Here is a 15,364-nt window from a genome sequence, read left to right on the forward strand (position 1 = left end):
TCCTGCTTGGCTTTGCAGAAAAGATTTGCTGAGACATACTGCCCTAGAAATTTTTACAAAAAACTCTCAGTTTCAAATGGTGAGTAAAGTTGTTGATTTTCTAATGAATGCTCCTGCTTTCTTTTTATTTTTACTCTAGTTTGTCAATTTGACTAGCTCTTTGAAATATATGTATTTTATATGAAATAGATGAATTTATTCATGAAAGAAACAATTTCTTTATATATAACATTGTAGAAGAGAAATTATGAAAACTACAGTAAGAAGGAGAAAGCCAAGCAGGAAGAAAGTGCTGAATTTTTTTAATGAATTTATAAATATGCACAAATTTGTGGTTCCCTGTGCTCTTAATAGCACACTATTTTACAATGCTTTTTTGTATGTTGGCAGCATTTATGTGTCAGATATATATCTAGATCAATCTATTTATTTATCTATTACCTCAAATACTTAATATTACAAAATTAAACTCAGTTATGTAAGCAAAAGAAGATTGCATTTCCATACATTTGCTAACCAAAGAAATGTATTTCTTTTTAATTAACAGCTCATTAAAAACAGATAAAAATACTTTGTGACTCTCCAGTTGAAAATATTTGAGGGATAAATTTAAATGAAAGTTTATATTTTTATACTGCCATTACTATTAACAAGTTTTCCATTATTAGGAAAAAGTTATGATTAGATATTCGGGGTTTTAGATACAGTTTTCAAAACAGAATCCACAATTTTCAGATTTTGGCTAACACAGAGTACCTATTATTCTTCTTATCATTGGACCACATAAAATTTGCTTTTTTGTAAGATTGAAAAATGGTTGAATAACAGCAATTTCACATGGCTCAATTCAACATGTGCTGAACCCTATGTAGGATTTGTAAACCTAGAAATTCTTGTCTCAACACTTTTTTTTTTTTTTTAATGTTTATTTATTTTGGGGACAGAGAGAGACAGAGCATGAATGGAGGAGGGGCAGAGAGAGAAGGAGACACAGAATTGGAAGCAGGCTCCAGGCTCTGAGCCATCAGCCCAGAGCCCGACATGGGGCTCGAACTCACGGACCGCGAGATCTTGACCTGAGCTGAAGTCGGACGCTTAACCGACTGAGCCACCCAGGCGCCCCTCAACACTTTTATAATCTAATTTTGAGGCAGATTTTGTTTTTTGGGTCTTTTTTTAGGTTTATTTACTTATTTATTTATTTTGAGAGAGACCGAGAGAGAGCAAGAGCGAGCATGAATGGGAGAGGGACAGAGAAAGAGGAAGAGAGAGAATCCCAAGCAGGCTCTGTACTGACAGCAGGACTCGACCCCGTGAACAGAACAGTCAGATCATGACCTGAGCTGAGATTAAGAATCAGACACTTAATTGACTGAGCCACCCAGGTGCCTCTGGAGGCAGATATTGTAAGTAATTAATTTTAATACAAGATACAAGGAAAAATGCAGTTTCAAGCTCCATTGCTCTTCAGAAGGAGGGATGAATCCTATAGGGGGATCTGGGAATGCTTTTATTGGAAATGGCATTTAAACTGGTCCTTCATAGATAAGAATAATTTCATAGATGAACAGTAACTGTGCTTACTAAATTCAATTAAGCTATTCGTTTATTTTCAGTGAGACATCTTGTCCTAAATATAGATTCTGTAATATCAACATTTACCATCAAACATTTGACTGAATAAGAATATTGCTAGTTTATTTTTTCTGAATTCCTCAACCACACATCTCATAACTTTATATTTCTCTAGGTTATAGTTTTGTTTTTTTTTTTCCATTTAAAGTAAGTGTGATGATGTGATATCACCGTCTCAGGCTTCAATCATTTGACTAGATCTCCAGATGATTTCCTTCTTCTGGCATACCTAGGGTCTAAAACGATAACATGCTAATACATGAATTGTGTACTATAAAAACCTAATGTTGTATACATATTATTCAAATGAATAGTATTTAATACTAAATAAATAAATACAAGACAAAATGAAGTATGGTAAAAACTGGACAGAATTTATTACCATTTAAAATATGATGAACAACAATTTTCTGGTAGTCAGGAAGCCCGGAGACATATAGAGACAGAGGCACATTATCAGCGGCAACAAGGTGACTGATGAGCGCGTCTACTCCCAGCTACCTAGTCAAAAAGAGATCTAGATCAGCACTACATTCCCCAAGCACAGCCTCTTATTTTGATGGCTGTCGAGCTTTCTTACTGCCAAGATACTTTTTTTTTTTAATCAATTAGACTTCCAGGGTCTTGACCTATTTTTATTCTTCCAGTTTATGATTGTCCTGGCATCAATTTCTTTCCAACTGTGTGTCCTGGTGAGGTAAATTCCCTATCTCACTCATTGACATCCTCAACCTCAATGTCTTTTCATTCTAACAGTTTACAAAACCCTGATTATGAATCAGTTCCCTTGTGCAGCCAGAATTCTGAGCCCTGTAAGAGATAGCTACATGCACCATTTTCTCCAAGGCTAAGGCTTCAGTGCTCCTCAGAAGTTCAAATATATATTTTTTTTTAATTTTTTTTTTCAACGTTTATTTATTTTTGTGACAGAGAGAGACAGAGCATGAACGGGGGAGGGGCAGAGAGAGAGGGAGACACAGAATCGGAAACAGGCTCCAGGCTCTGAGCCATCAGCCCAGAGCCCGACGCGGGGCTCGAACTCACGGACCGCGAGATCGTGACCTGGCTGAAGTCGGACGCTTAACCGACTGCGCCACCCAGGCGCCCCTCAAATATATATTTTTACAGAAATTTGTAGGGTCATGAGTGAGGCAAGAGTGTAATTAAAAAAAAAAAAAGCCATGTACCTGGAAAAAATTAGCCATTTGACTGGTAAGGACTTGATTTTCATCAACTTTAGTGACTTCAGAAGAGTCCAACATAAACACCAACATGTAAGCTGATTAAACTCCCTGAAAAATAAACCAAATAACTCATATTTTCTTTGTAGCTCATTATCTTCCAGTAGATTACTGTACATGTGAAGTCAAACTACAATCTAACGGTGATTTGGTGAAAATAAAATCTGAATAAGGAGAATTAATTAAGTAGTTTTTATGTTAAAGAGCCCAGCTTATGAGAAATCATGCATATCAATCTCCTAAGTATAGAGAGCTGTGATAACAGAAATAAAAATTTCAAGTCTGGGCCAGAGTACTCTTGCCTCCAAAAGATTCTTGGATGGGGACAGTCAACCTTCAAACTCACCTCCACCTCTTTTTAAATGTATTTTATTTACAAATCTCTTAAAATTCTATGCAGACATTCCTATTGTTTACAGTATAACACAAAAGCATGATATTACAGTTTTTTTTTTTAATTTTACTACCCTTTATATTTTAGGCATTGCTCAGAGAATAATATTCCTACATCCTTATTTCCACATACTTGGTTAATTAATGTGGTATTTTGATAATTTAAGTTTAATTTATTTGACAATAATTTTATAGAGAATGTTAAGAGGCTCCCTATTTATAAAATTTGCTTTATTTACACTGTATTATTTATCAACAGAACAAAACATGTTTTGAGTATTTGGGGAACTTGTAACTTTCTTACTCAGGTAATGAACATTGTTCTCTCTCCCTCTTTTTTTTTTTGTTTCTGTTCAGTTATTTTTTGATTGTAGTAAGAACAATTAAAATGAGATATACCATCTTAACAATTTTTTATTTTTTATTTTTTAAGTGTATTTAGTTATTTTGAGAGAGAAGAAGAATGAGAGTGATAGGAGAGGGGAAGAGAGAGGGAGAGAGAAAATCCCAAGCAGGCTTTGCACTGTCACCACAGAGCCCAATGCAGGGATCGAACTCATGAACTATGAGATCAAGACCTGAGCCAAAATTAAGAGTCTGATGCTTTAACTGACTGAGCCACCCAGCTGCCCCAACAATTTTTTAAGTTCATAATACAGTGTTGTTACTCTAGGCAAAATGCTGTGCACTATATCTCCAGAATTTACTCATGTTGCATAACTGAAACTTTATACCTGTTGAACAGCATTTCTCCATTTCACCTCCCCACCCCCCCAACCCACCCAGGTCCTGGCAATCACCACTCTACTTTCTGTTTCTGAGTTTGACTCTTTTATATTTCTCATGTAAATGGAATCATCCGATATTTGTCCTTCTGTGACTGGCATATGTCACATAGCATAACGTCCTCCAAGTTCACCCACATTGTTGCATATGGCAGTATTGCCATCTTTTTAAAGCTGCATAATATTCCATTTTGTGTATGAACCACATGGATAGAGATATTCATTCATCCATCAGTGGACTTCTGGATTGCTTCCATATCTTAACTATTGTGAATAATACCGCAATAAACATGAGAGTGCAGATATCTCTTTGAGATCTTGATTTTAATTATTTTGGGTAGACACCCAGAAGTGTCATTACTGGATCATTGGCATTTCTGTTTTGAATTTCTTGACGAGCCTTCACACTGTTCTCCATAGTGGCCACGCCATTTTGCATTGTCACCAATAGTGTAAACGTGTTTTACATATCTCCATATCAACACAAACACTTAATGCCTTTTTATAATTGTTATTATAGACATACTAACATGTGTGAGATGTCGTTTGATTTGCATTTCCCTGATGATTAATGACATTGAGAATCTTTTCCTGTGCCTGTTTGCCATTTGTATAACTTCTTTGGAGAAATGTCTCTTCAAGTATTTAGCTCAATTTTTAATCAGATTATTTGTTTTTATTGGTATTGAAGTGTAGGAGTTCCTTACATATTTTGGATTTTAATCCCTTATCAGATAAATAGTTTGCTTTCAAAATTTAACTAGACTCACTTAGGTAACACCTGTGGTCTTTTTTTTCTTTTTTTTTTTTTTGGTAAAAGTTTGTGTATATTAAAATTTATTCAACCTGGTTTAATAGTAAATTTGTCTTTTTCTAATTGAGATAATATTCACTACTTACCAATCTGAAGTGTACAATTTAGTGGTTTTTAGTATATTCACAACCTTGTGAAACCATCATTACTCTCTAATTCCAGAACATGTCCGTCTCCCCCCACAAAAAATCTTGTACCTGCTGGAAGTCAATCTCAATTCTCTCTTCCCATATCCTCTGGCAAAAAATAAAAGATTTTTTTACTTTAAGTCCCTGAGTTTGTGATAATTTGTTATATAGCAATATTGCAGATAAGTTGACTTAGCCACAGGTCTATAATTACTGTTATATAATGCATGTATATTTTATTTAAATCTATTTATTATGATGATCTTTTTCTATGTACTGTTCCTCCTTTTACATTTCTCACCCTGATTAAGTAATTTTCCATTATCATTGATATGTTCGAATTTCTTACTGTGACATGAGAGACCTTTGCTAAAATAACCCCAAATGATTTTTCTTTTTAAAACTTTTTCATGTTTTTATGTATTTATTTTGAAGGAGAGAGAGGGAAAGAGAGAGGGCAGGGAAAAGACAGAGAGAGGGAGAGAAAGAATCCCAAGCAGACCCCGTGCCGCCAGTGCAGAGCCTGATGTGGGGCTGGAACCCACGAACTATGAGATCATCACTTGAGCTGAAACCAAAAGTTGAAAGCTTAGCCATCTGAGCCACCCAGATACCCCCCACATGATTTTTCCAGCTTTCTATATCATACTATTTTCCACTGTCTCCTCACATATGTAGGCTAAATTCCTGCCACATTGTGCTTCTTGCTTTTCTCTCAATGTGCCAGTCATTTTAAAAAATAAAAATATTTATGTTAGAATTTGAAAAGCAATTCATCATTTTATTTTACAGAATATTTATTATTAATTTGTAAAAGTTGACATTTTCTTTTTTTTTTTTTCAACGTTTATTTATTTTTGGGACAGAGAGAGACAGAGCATGAACGGGGGAGGGGCAGATAGAGAGGGAGACACAGAATCGGAAACAGGCTCCAGGCTCCGAGCCATCAGCCCAGAGCCCGACGCGGGGCTCGAACTCACGGACCGCGAGATCGTGACCCGGCTGAAGTCGGACGTTTAACCGACTGCGCCACCTAGGCGCCCCAAAAGTTGACATTTTCAATGTATCTTCAAAGTTAATTTCTCTTCATTTACAACTTTATCTTACTGCACATTCGCCTTTGAATTCTGAAGATCCTCTGTTTAATGTTATTGTCAAATAATATAAACTGTAGCACAAGAGAAGGAAATTCATACCACCTCATTTTCTCATTCCCCAGAACCAGTGTTGTTATATCATTTCCACCTAACCAAACATTATTTAATTGGTATGTATCCCTGTTTCCAAGGAGATTTCAAATTCATTGGCATTTTCCAGTAACATATTGACAAACACATTAAATCCTAGAAATGTGCCAATACTTTCCTTGCCCTGGTCAGCCAAAAGCAAATCCACCATTCCCATCCAGAGTCTAGTAACAATAGCTACAATGCACTTGCGGAGGTTTAGGTGGCCATAGGTATCCCAGAGATAGCTTACAACAAGTTTTACCTTCTGTGCCTTGATGAAATGTTGTTTGCTTCCTTCACAACCTGGAATATTTTTACTTATTCTTCAAGATTAGTCCAAATGACTTCCTGTGAGGTCACTTCTGTTTTCCTGATAGAGTTAGCCCTTCATTCTCCTTGCTTCTCACAGCACTATTCCAATATCTATCACATGAATAGGTTTTATTTTTTTGTTTTCATGTCTTTCTTCCAAATAGCCTCTCATTTATTTAAGGACATTGATTTTAAGTTAATTATCTTTGGTTTCCTAGCCCTAGCCCAGTGAGTGCTAGGACAAGGGTGCTGAATAGATGTTTGCAGTAGCCATGATGCTTCCCTCCCCTCTCTAACACATGCACTCACCATTTATTTATTTTTTTATTAATTAATTAATTAATTTTTAAATTTACATCCAAGTTAGTTAGCATATAGTGTAACAATGATTGCAGGAATAAATTCCTTAATGCCCCTTACCCATTTAGCCCATTCCCCCTCCCACAACCCCTCAAGCAACACTCTGTTTTCTGTATTTAAGAGTTTCTTATGTTTTGTCCTCCTCCCTGTTTTTATATTATTTTTTCTTCCCTTCCCTTATGTTCATGTGTTCTGTATCTTAAATTCCTCAGATGAGTGAAGTCATATGATATTTGTCTTTCTCTGACTAATTTCGTTTAGCATAATACTATCTAGTTCCATCCATGTAGTTGCAAATGGCAAGATTTCATTCTTTGTGATTGCTGAGTAATACTCCATTGTATATGTATACCACATCTTCTTTATCCATTCATCCATCGATGGACGACATTTGGGCTCTTTCCATACTTTGGCTATTCTCAATAGCACTGCTATAAACATTGGGGTGCATGTGCCCATTCGAAACAGCACACTTGTATCCCTTGGATAAATACCTAGTAGTTCAATTGCTGGGTTGTAACATAGTTCTATTTTTAATTTTTTGAGGAACCTGCGTACTGTTTTCCAGAGTGGTTGCACCAGTTTGCATTCCCACCAGCAGTGCAAAAGAGATCCTCTTTCTCCGCATCCTCGCCAACATCTGTTGTTGCCTGAGTTGTTCGTGTTAGCCATTCTGACAGGTGTGAGGTGGTATCTCATTGTAGTTTTGATTTGTGTTTCCCTGATGATGAGTGATATTGAGCATGTTTTCATGTGTCTGTTAACCATCTGGATGTCTTCTTTGGAGATGTGTCTATTCATGTCGTTTACCCATTTCTTCACTAGATTATTTGTTTTTTGATGCACCCGTCATTTCTGAGTTTGTTTCTTGTTTCATAAATCTTTCAGAAATTACATTGGCCTGGAGAAAATATATTCAATATCCCATTGTTATAGTGGTAAACCTCAGCATTGGTATGTCTGTTGCAGATTCCTACATGTGAAAACACTCTTCACCTAATGTACCTTGACTCCCAGAAAGGCAACAGAAGCAGAGATGTCACACACAAAGAGTTTGGAGTATCGCACACAAGACCTCAACTCCAAATGGAAGAAAAAGTCCTGCAACCACCACAATCTGAAATGAAAGTCAACATATGGGAAATAAAGCCTCCTGATTTCAGTTACAAACTGTATACATCTTTGAGATTTCCAGAAAAACCATCAAGGATTATTAAGGAAAAACAAGGGAGGGAAAAAAAAGTTAATTTCCCAGAAACAATGCTTCACCTGCCCAGCATAAGGAATCATCCCAAGAAGGCCATATCTCCAGAGTTTATAACTACATTCCCACATATGGATTCAAATGAAGTGAAGTTAATGTTTGTGAAAAGTGGAAAGTATCCAAATGGTGTATACCTCAATCCAAAACCACATGACTTTCGACAGGTACAAAAAGCATTTGAATCAAGAAAACAAAACAGATAAGGAGAAATACATATTATTTTTTACTCATTTCTTAATTATGACTACTATTACATGAGCAAAAAGTTATGTACATATAATATGTGTAAGTCTGCATCTTGATTTCCCAAGAAACAATACAATTCAAATTCAGCAATAAGTGACAGAAGAGAGAGGTAGGACCCTGGTTAATGTTTCTGATGTGGTTTTATCTATCATGTAGATGGCCTTTCTTAGTTTTGAGAATAGTTCGGGTTTAGATGTGATTGGAGAACAGATCTCAATTGCCAGTTTACAATCTAGAAGTAATAGAATCAATTCATGGAATGAATGGATGAATAAATAAAAATTGACAAAGGCGGTATTATATTACTTTCATTAATCTTTCCAGTGGTTAATAATCTAAATAATATGTGGGCAAGAATTAGATTCATAATTAAAATGATGGCGGGGAACATATATTTAAGGAGATTCAAATGATTCAAAATGTTGTTCCTCTAGAATATGAATATATTTTATCCTTAGGTCTATAATTTAACACATAAATATGACTCTTGCTTAGTAATGAGAGAAGCAATAGGACTGATAAAACAAACAAGAAAAATAGCTACAAAAAAGAATAAATTTATTCCAGTGGAAAATATAAGAAAATATAACTTGCCCTCTGGGATCAGTTTATCTATCCATGCTTTCTTACTTTCTAATAATTTTGGACAAGTTATTAAGCCTCTTATTTATAACATGGGATAACAATACTTCATATTATATGGCTCTTTTAAGTAATGAAGGAGACAATTATACATAAAGTGCTTACAACAGGGTCTTCGAGGTCTGTTGAGGCATTCAATGAATGTTAACTGTTAGGAGCTCTTAGGATAAAAGCTAGAAGATTCAAGAAGCCTTGATGTATAACCTTCTTTACTCATTTAAAGCATGTAAATCTTTCTATTTGCAGTAAATGGAGTATATTACTTTTGGAAATGAGAGGAAGTCAGTTAAATCGCAAATGTCATTGCTTTATTCAAAAATTTTACTAGTTACGGTTGCAATTATAAGACATGAATAAGTAAAGTTCAAGGAATGGGAGACATTCTAATTTTCGCTGAATTAATTTGTTTTTATGAAAAAGTGAATTGGAGACAGTGCAATATAAATTGCAACCACCAGATGTCAGTATAATGTCTTTTAAACTAACAGTGCTTCAATTGTATTTGACTGAAGAGTGAAAATCTTGTATCAGGATTTCTGTTGAGACTTTGAATATTTTCCTATTTGCCTGGGGCAGAACCTAGAGTCATTCACTAGGATGACTCTAACTTCTGCTTGATCTCATCTTTTTATGCCACAATGATTCAGCTTTCAAACAGAGACGTTTGTGGTATTTTATTTAATTTTAGCTTCTGGAAGTATACAGATGCTATTTCAGATCATATTAGTTCATTTAAACCGTCTTTAAAAAGTACTTTGTGGTATAGTTTGCTGAAAACAACCAGTAATTACTCTATTCCAGTCTCAGCAAATTCTTTTAGCTTTGTTAAATATTACGTCCTTGAAATAAACTTAGATCCAGAAATAAAACATGTAACCTTACTGGCATTTAAGATTAAATGCAAATTTCGATTAGATTCCTTTAATTTCATGCTGTTTAAAATGTTATTTCTGATTTATTCACATGAGGATATTTGAAGTACTCTGTTCTACTATAAAATGAATTGGTTATACAGTATCTTGAATTGGATTATTCTTTCAGATGTTCATACACAAGTTTTAAATGCTATAACAAAATCATCAAAACTGCATTTTACCAGTGAAATAATTAATACTTGTAAAAATCACATTCCAAATGTAATGTTAGTAATAAACAGTATTTATGTTTAATCTTCTCTTTACATATCTAGTATCAACATAATTTACCAAACTTTGTGACAACTTTTGAAAGGGACCCTTTTGGATTAAAATTTAAGTCCAGACACTTAAGTACAGGTAAGTCATTATCATGAAGTTATGAACACAGCAAAAAACAAACTTTCTGCATTATATCTTAATACTAAATCTTGTAAAAACATATTACTAAAATGGTGTTTTTTAACCTATCACCTTTAATAATATGGTAATTTTTTTTAATGCCCACTTAATTAATGGAAACAATGCACTTACTTTGTTATCTACAACTTTTAATATGCTGTTGAAGATTGAGTTTTTAAGTCAAAGTGTTTTGTATAGAGAACCAATAGAGTGATTCAGAGTATAGACCAAGAAGCAAGCTGCATAGCTTTGAATCTTGTCTTCACTATCCCCAAGTTACCTAAACTGTCTATTTATTGGTTTACCCATCTATAAATGGGAATGGCAATAACTGAATCTGTATCATGGAATTATTGTGAGCATTAAATCTATCATACATATTTCGATCATATATAATGTTTACATAGCACATGTTGTCGTGTACATGGTAAATACATACAAACACACACTTTATTACTGTGGTGCCATGTGAATAGTGCTTGTCTAGAGTTAACTTGTATTATCCAGTGTTACTCATTTGGACAAGAGTGATAATACATGCATGCTATATTTACATACTGTAGTTATATATCAGTTAAAAAAAATATGATCTTAATGGTGGTTGTCTGTGATTAATGGGAAAATGGTTGAATTTTATTTTCTTCTTTTAAAAATTGGAATCAAGTATTTAAACAAAAATTTTTAATATTTATTTATTTTTGAGAGAAAGAGAGACAGAGCATGAGCAGGGGAGGAGCAGAGAGAGAGAGAGAGAGAGAGACATAATCTGAAGCAGGCTCCAGGCTCCAAGCTGTCAGCACAGAGCCCGACATGGGGCTAGAACTCATGAACCGTGAGATCATGACCTGAGCCGAAGTCAGACGCTTAATGACTGAGCCACCAAGGCACCCCTAGAATCAAGTAGTTTTACAATTATGAAGTTAAGATAATTTATTTCTAAATGACGTACATGTTTTAGCATAGATTATATTGATAAAAGTCTTGTCTGTGTGTGTAATTACAATGGGACACATCAACTTTTCTTACTATGTATATAAGTCACTATGGAAAAAAAATGCCAAGGAAACTTTATAAGACCCAGACTCTGATATCAAGAAATTTGTAAGTAAAATTAAAGGTAGAATGCAAAATATGCCATTCAAATCACAAAGCACTACTGAGAAGTTTAAAAAGAGATTTCCAGGGAAATAAAAGGTGGGATTAGAATTGGAGTTTGAAGAACATTCATTCCTGTAGAAATGGTGGGCAGGATAAGCAACATTTTATTTAGATCTGCATTATAAATTGTCCATCAATTTGTCGCTCCTAGGCCCTGATTTCCTACTATATTCTGAGAGATATGAACAAAGACCTATGTAATTGTTATGTTTTCTCATTTGTCTCCATATCTCTAGTACATGGGTGTCAGTCGCTGAAAGATGATTAACAGAAGAACAATATAGAAAGATTTATCACTTACAAGCCTCATGAATGTACCTGGGACCCACAGCTAATTTTACCAAAAGCCCCATGGCCCATTCAATCAGCTTCATACACGGTGAGCGTGACTCTTTTTTTTTTTTTAATGTTTATTTATTTTTGAGACAGAGAGAGACAGAGCATGAACGGGAGAGGGTCAGAGAGAGAGGGAGACACAGAATCCGAAGCAGGCTCCAGGCTCTGAGCTGTCAGCACAGAGCCCGACGTGGGGCTTGAACTCTGGAGCCGTGATATCACGACGTGAGCCAAAGTCGGAGACTCAATTGACTGAGCCACCCAGGCGCCCCATGAGCATGACTCTTTTTCTACAGCTGTTGGGAAATGTCTCCAACACTGTTATTAATGATTGCCTTGATGTAGGAATTTTTAATTTATTGTTAGCGTATATAGTGAAAGATATTTTTGTTTTGTAAAGTAAAGCAGAACTATTTTTGCTTTTTCTTAAAAAGCAAACAGGGAAATATCTAGAATTTTGGATTTCTTTTCTTAGTACAAAGATAGTTGGTAGGGTGGATTGAGGCCTGCACATTGTGAAGAATTTTCCCCAAGTTTACTCCCACCTCATTTGGAGCAGCCCATTGAGTGAATTGCACTCAAGTAAGAAAGCCTGACAAGAAGACTTTGTCATACAGTCATTGCAAGATGTTGAGAAAACAAACGTTTACCGGGGCTCAAATTCCACCCTGGACAAGTAAGGCTGCTTTGTATCCCTGTACAACCAAAAACAGCAAGATGTGCATGTGGCACACAGAGCAAACTTTTAAAGCAAAGATCATTACATAGCAATTTTAAAAAGATAAACAATTAAAGTCAGTACATGTTTGTTTTCACTAACTTCCTTTGTGTAATCTTCCTTAAGAGACACAGAAGGCAACGAGATGTGTACAGTGCATTTATGGATCGTGTGGAAGAGAAGTTTACCCAAACATGCAAGAACAGGTGGGCAAACACTTCAAGTTTTGTTTCTGAACACTTACATTAACTTGTTAGAGTTGCTGCTCAAATGATCCTTTCAATAATACGTTCTTTATCCCATAGAAGCTCTATCACAAGAACTATAAATGAAATATTTGCATGATGGTTAAACCATTTTAAGTGGAGTCTGAAAGAATCCAGTTCCTTGATCCAAGATGAATTATTATTTCTCCTAGGTTCAGTGGAATCCTGGAAAACTGTCAGTGACTGTGTCTGTCCATATCCCTTCAGGCTTTATTATTCTAGGTCATTTCTGCCCACATGCCAACAGTTAGCATCTGCACCTCCTTGCCCAAGGCTCTCCCTGGCTGCCGTCAGAAGTGCTGGAGGTTAATATCTCCCAGCTGCAGCCCTCAGGTAATAGTGGAGGTGATTGTTTTATGCTGCTCCCCAGCGTCCTCCAGGTGGCTAACCTCCAGTTGTTCCGTAGCTACTTCACTCTGTTGGCTTCCTTCCTATCTCACTGGCCCACGTGCTTACCTTGCCACCATTTTACCTTCATCTGGAGACCACCTCTGGTAGGACCAGAGTTTTGGCTAAGCACCTGCTTCTGGGGAAACCTAACTCTGACACCCTAAGGCAGTAGTGTAATGATCTTAGAAGGCAGAAAGCCTGGCTTTGAATCCCAGCCTGGCTACATGATCTTGGACCGATTATGCAACCACACTCAACCTCAGTTCTTCACCTGTAAAATTTGAATAATATATGCTGTCCCAGATGCAGACAAGGGGGTGGTCACCTTATAGCTGACTCACCTTATAGCTTCCCTTACCTCTCTTTATTAGCTTGTAAATATCATCTATGGGAAAGAGGTGGGAGGGCAGATTAATAGAATAGAGTTTGGGTTTGAGATTTGGTCAAAATGGATTCAAATTCTAACCAAATCACCTATAAATATAATCTTGGATGATTTGGTTAAGTTTTCTGAATCAATCTTTCTTAGGTTTTAGGAGAATTAAGTGAAATAGTATATATAAACTACTGGTAAAGACCCTCATATCTTTTGGATTCACTTATTATTGATTATTATTGTTAATGATAATATAGAGATAGGGCTTTGCACAACCATAGAAAAATTACTTAATTGTCTATGTCTCAGTTTTCTCATCTGTAAAATGACAATACTAAAAGCACAAATTTCATAAAGTTGTTGAAAAGTCAAAACTTTGTAAAACACATGGAACATGGCAATGACACTGAATGATTACTATGTTAAGCATTTGATTAATAAAAATTAAAAAACTATGCATCTTGCCTGTGTAAAACAAGTTTCCAGGAACTAGTCAAGAGTTGACTGAAAATTAAGAGAGGAAAAGAGAGTTGTGGGTGGGAAGGAGAGAGAGAGAGAGAGAGAGAGAGAGAGAAGAAGGGGATTTATTCCTCACGAATGTCTTTCAGTCCCATGGAGTAAGACAAGAGTCACATTAATTCTCATCTGTAATTTTCAGGCTCTTTAGTAAGGCTCTTTAGTAAGATAAACCTATGGACTTATGTATATGCAAGGAACCCAGAGAATGAACAGTCAGCAGACACCTATCTCTAAGAGGAACAGATTACAGATGAATATATAAAGAGATCAGTGTCCAGAAAAGTGTGTTCAAATGGACAAGACTTTATTTTATGTTTGTGAGTGGTAGATATGAGATCACTCCACGAATGACGTAGGATGTGGACTTATTCTTACAAAGTTTACAAAGTGGTTGTTTCAAATTGCAAAGATCCTGCTGTGCATGAGTGTAGACCACCGTAGCAATAGTAGGGTCTTCTCCTCTATAGATGATTTTTTACTTGAGCTTAGTAATTAGGGGCCCCATGCTAACTGCTGTCTTAGTCAAATACAGGCTCCACTTACAAAGGAAATGACAGGGCAGTCCATCACCAAGTTACTTAAATCAGTTTCAGAAAATCATAGACTCCTACTAACTGAATCATTATAAACTAAGTGGCTTCATTCTTCACAAGAATTTCACCCTTCCTAGCTGCCACTGGGAAGCATCTTCTCTTAACTTGAAGAGCAAATCTACCTCGATATCCCACAGGTTTCTCAAAATTAAAGAAAATAATAGTCTGAAATTATAGTCCCCTCTTATTTTTTTTTTTTATGTACTTAGCATATTGAACCCTGTGATGGTTCAAACAAATGACTTTATTTTTCTCAAACATGACTTTCAAATGTGCTGTGTTGGGTCTTTATCTCTTCAGCTTGAGAACATCTTTGGCAGATCCTATAGATTTTCAATCATTTTATTTGTACCAGGAATGTGTTTTCTGTAATTCCAGCTCACATTAAGCCATGAAAAAGCTGAGGCTATAATAAAAGGTATATGCGATTCCTGCAGTACCTGGGTGGCCCCGTTGGTTAAGTGTCTGGCTCTTGATTTCAGCTCAGGTCATGAATTCACAGTTTGTGTAACTGAGCCCCACATCAGGCTCTGTGCTGATAGCACAGAGTCTGCTTGGGATTCTCTCTCTTTGCCCCTTCCCTGCTCTCTCTCTCTCTCAAAATAAATAAATAAACATTAAAAAAAGATATATATGATTTCTT

The 15,364-nt window shown here is 35.7% G+C and overlaps 1 pseudogene; it reads left to right on the plus strand.

The window, feature by feature from the left end:
• On the plus strand, positions 1 to 14,887 carry LOC118517797 (annotated as a pseudogene).
• Positions 14,888 to 15,364: the final 477 nt, after the last annotated feature.

Source organism: Lynx canadensis, chromosome A2 (genome assembly GCF_007474595.2).
Source record: "Lynx canadensis isolate LIC74 chromosome A2, mLynCan4.pri.v2, whole genome shotgun sequence".
Classification (NCBI taxonomy): domain Eukaryota; kingdom Metazoa; phylum Chordata; class Mammalia; order Carnivora; family Felidae; genus Lynx; species Lynx canadensis.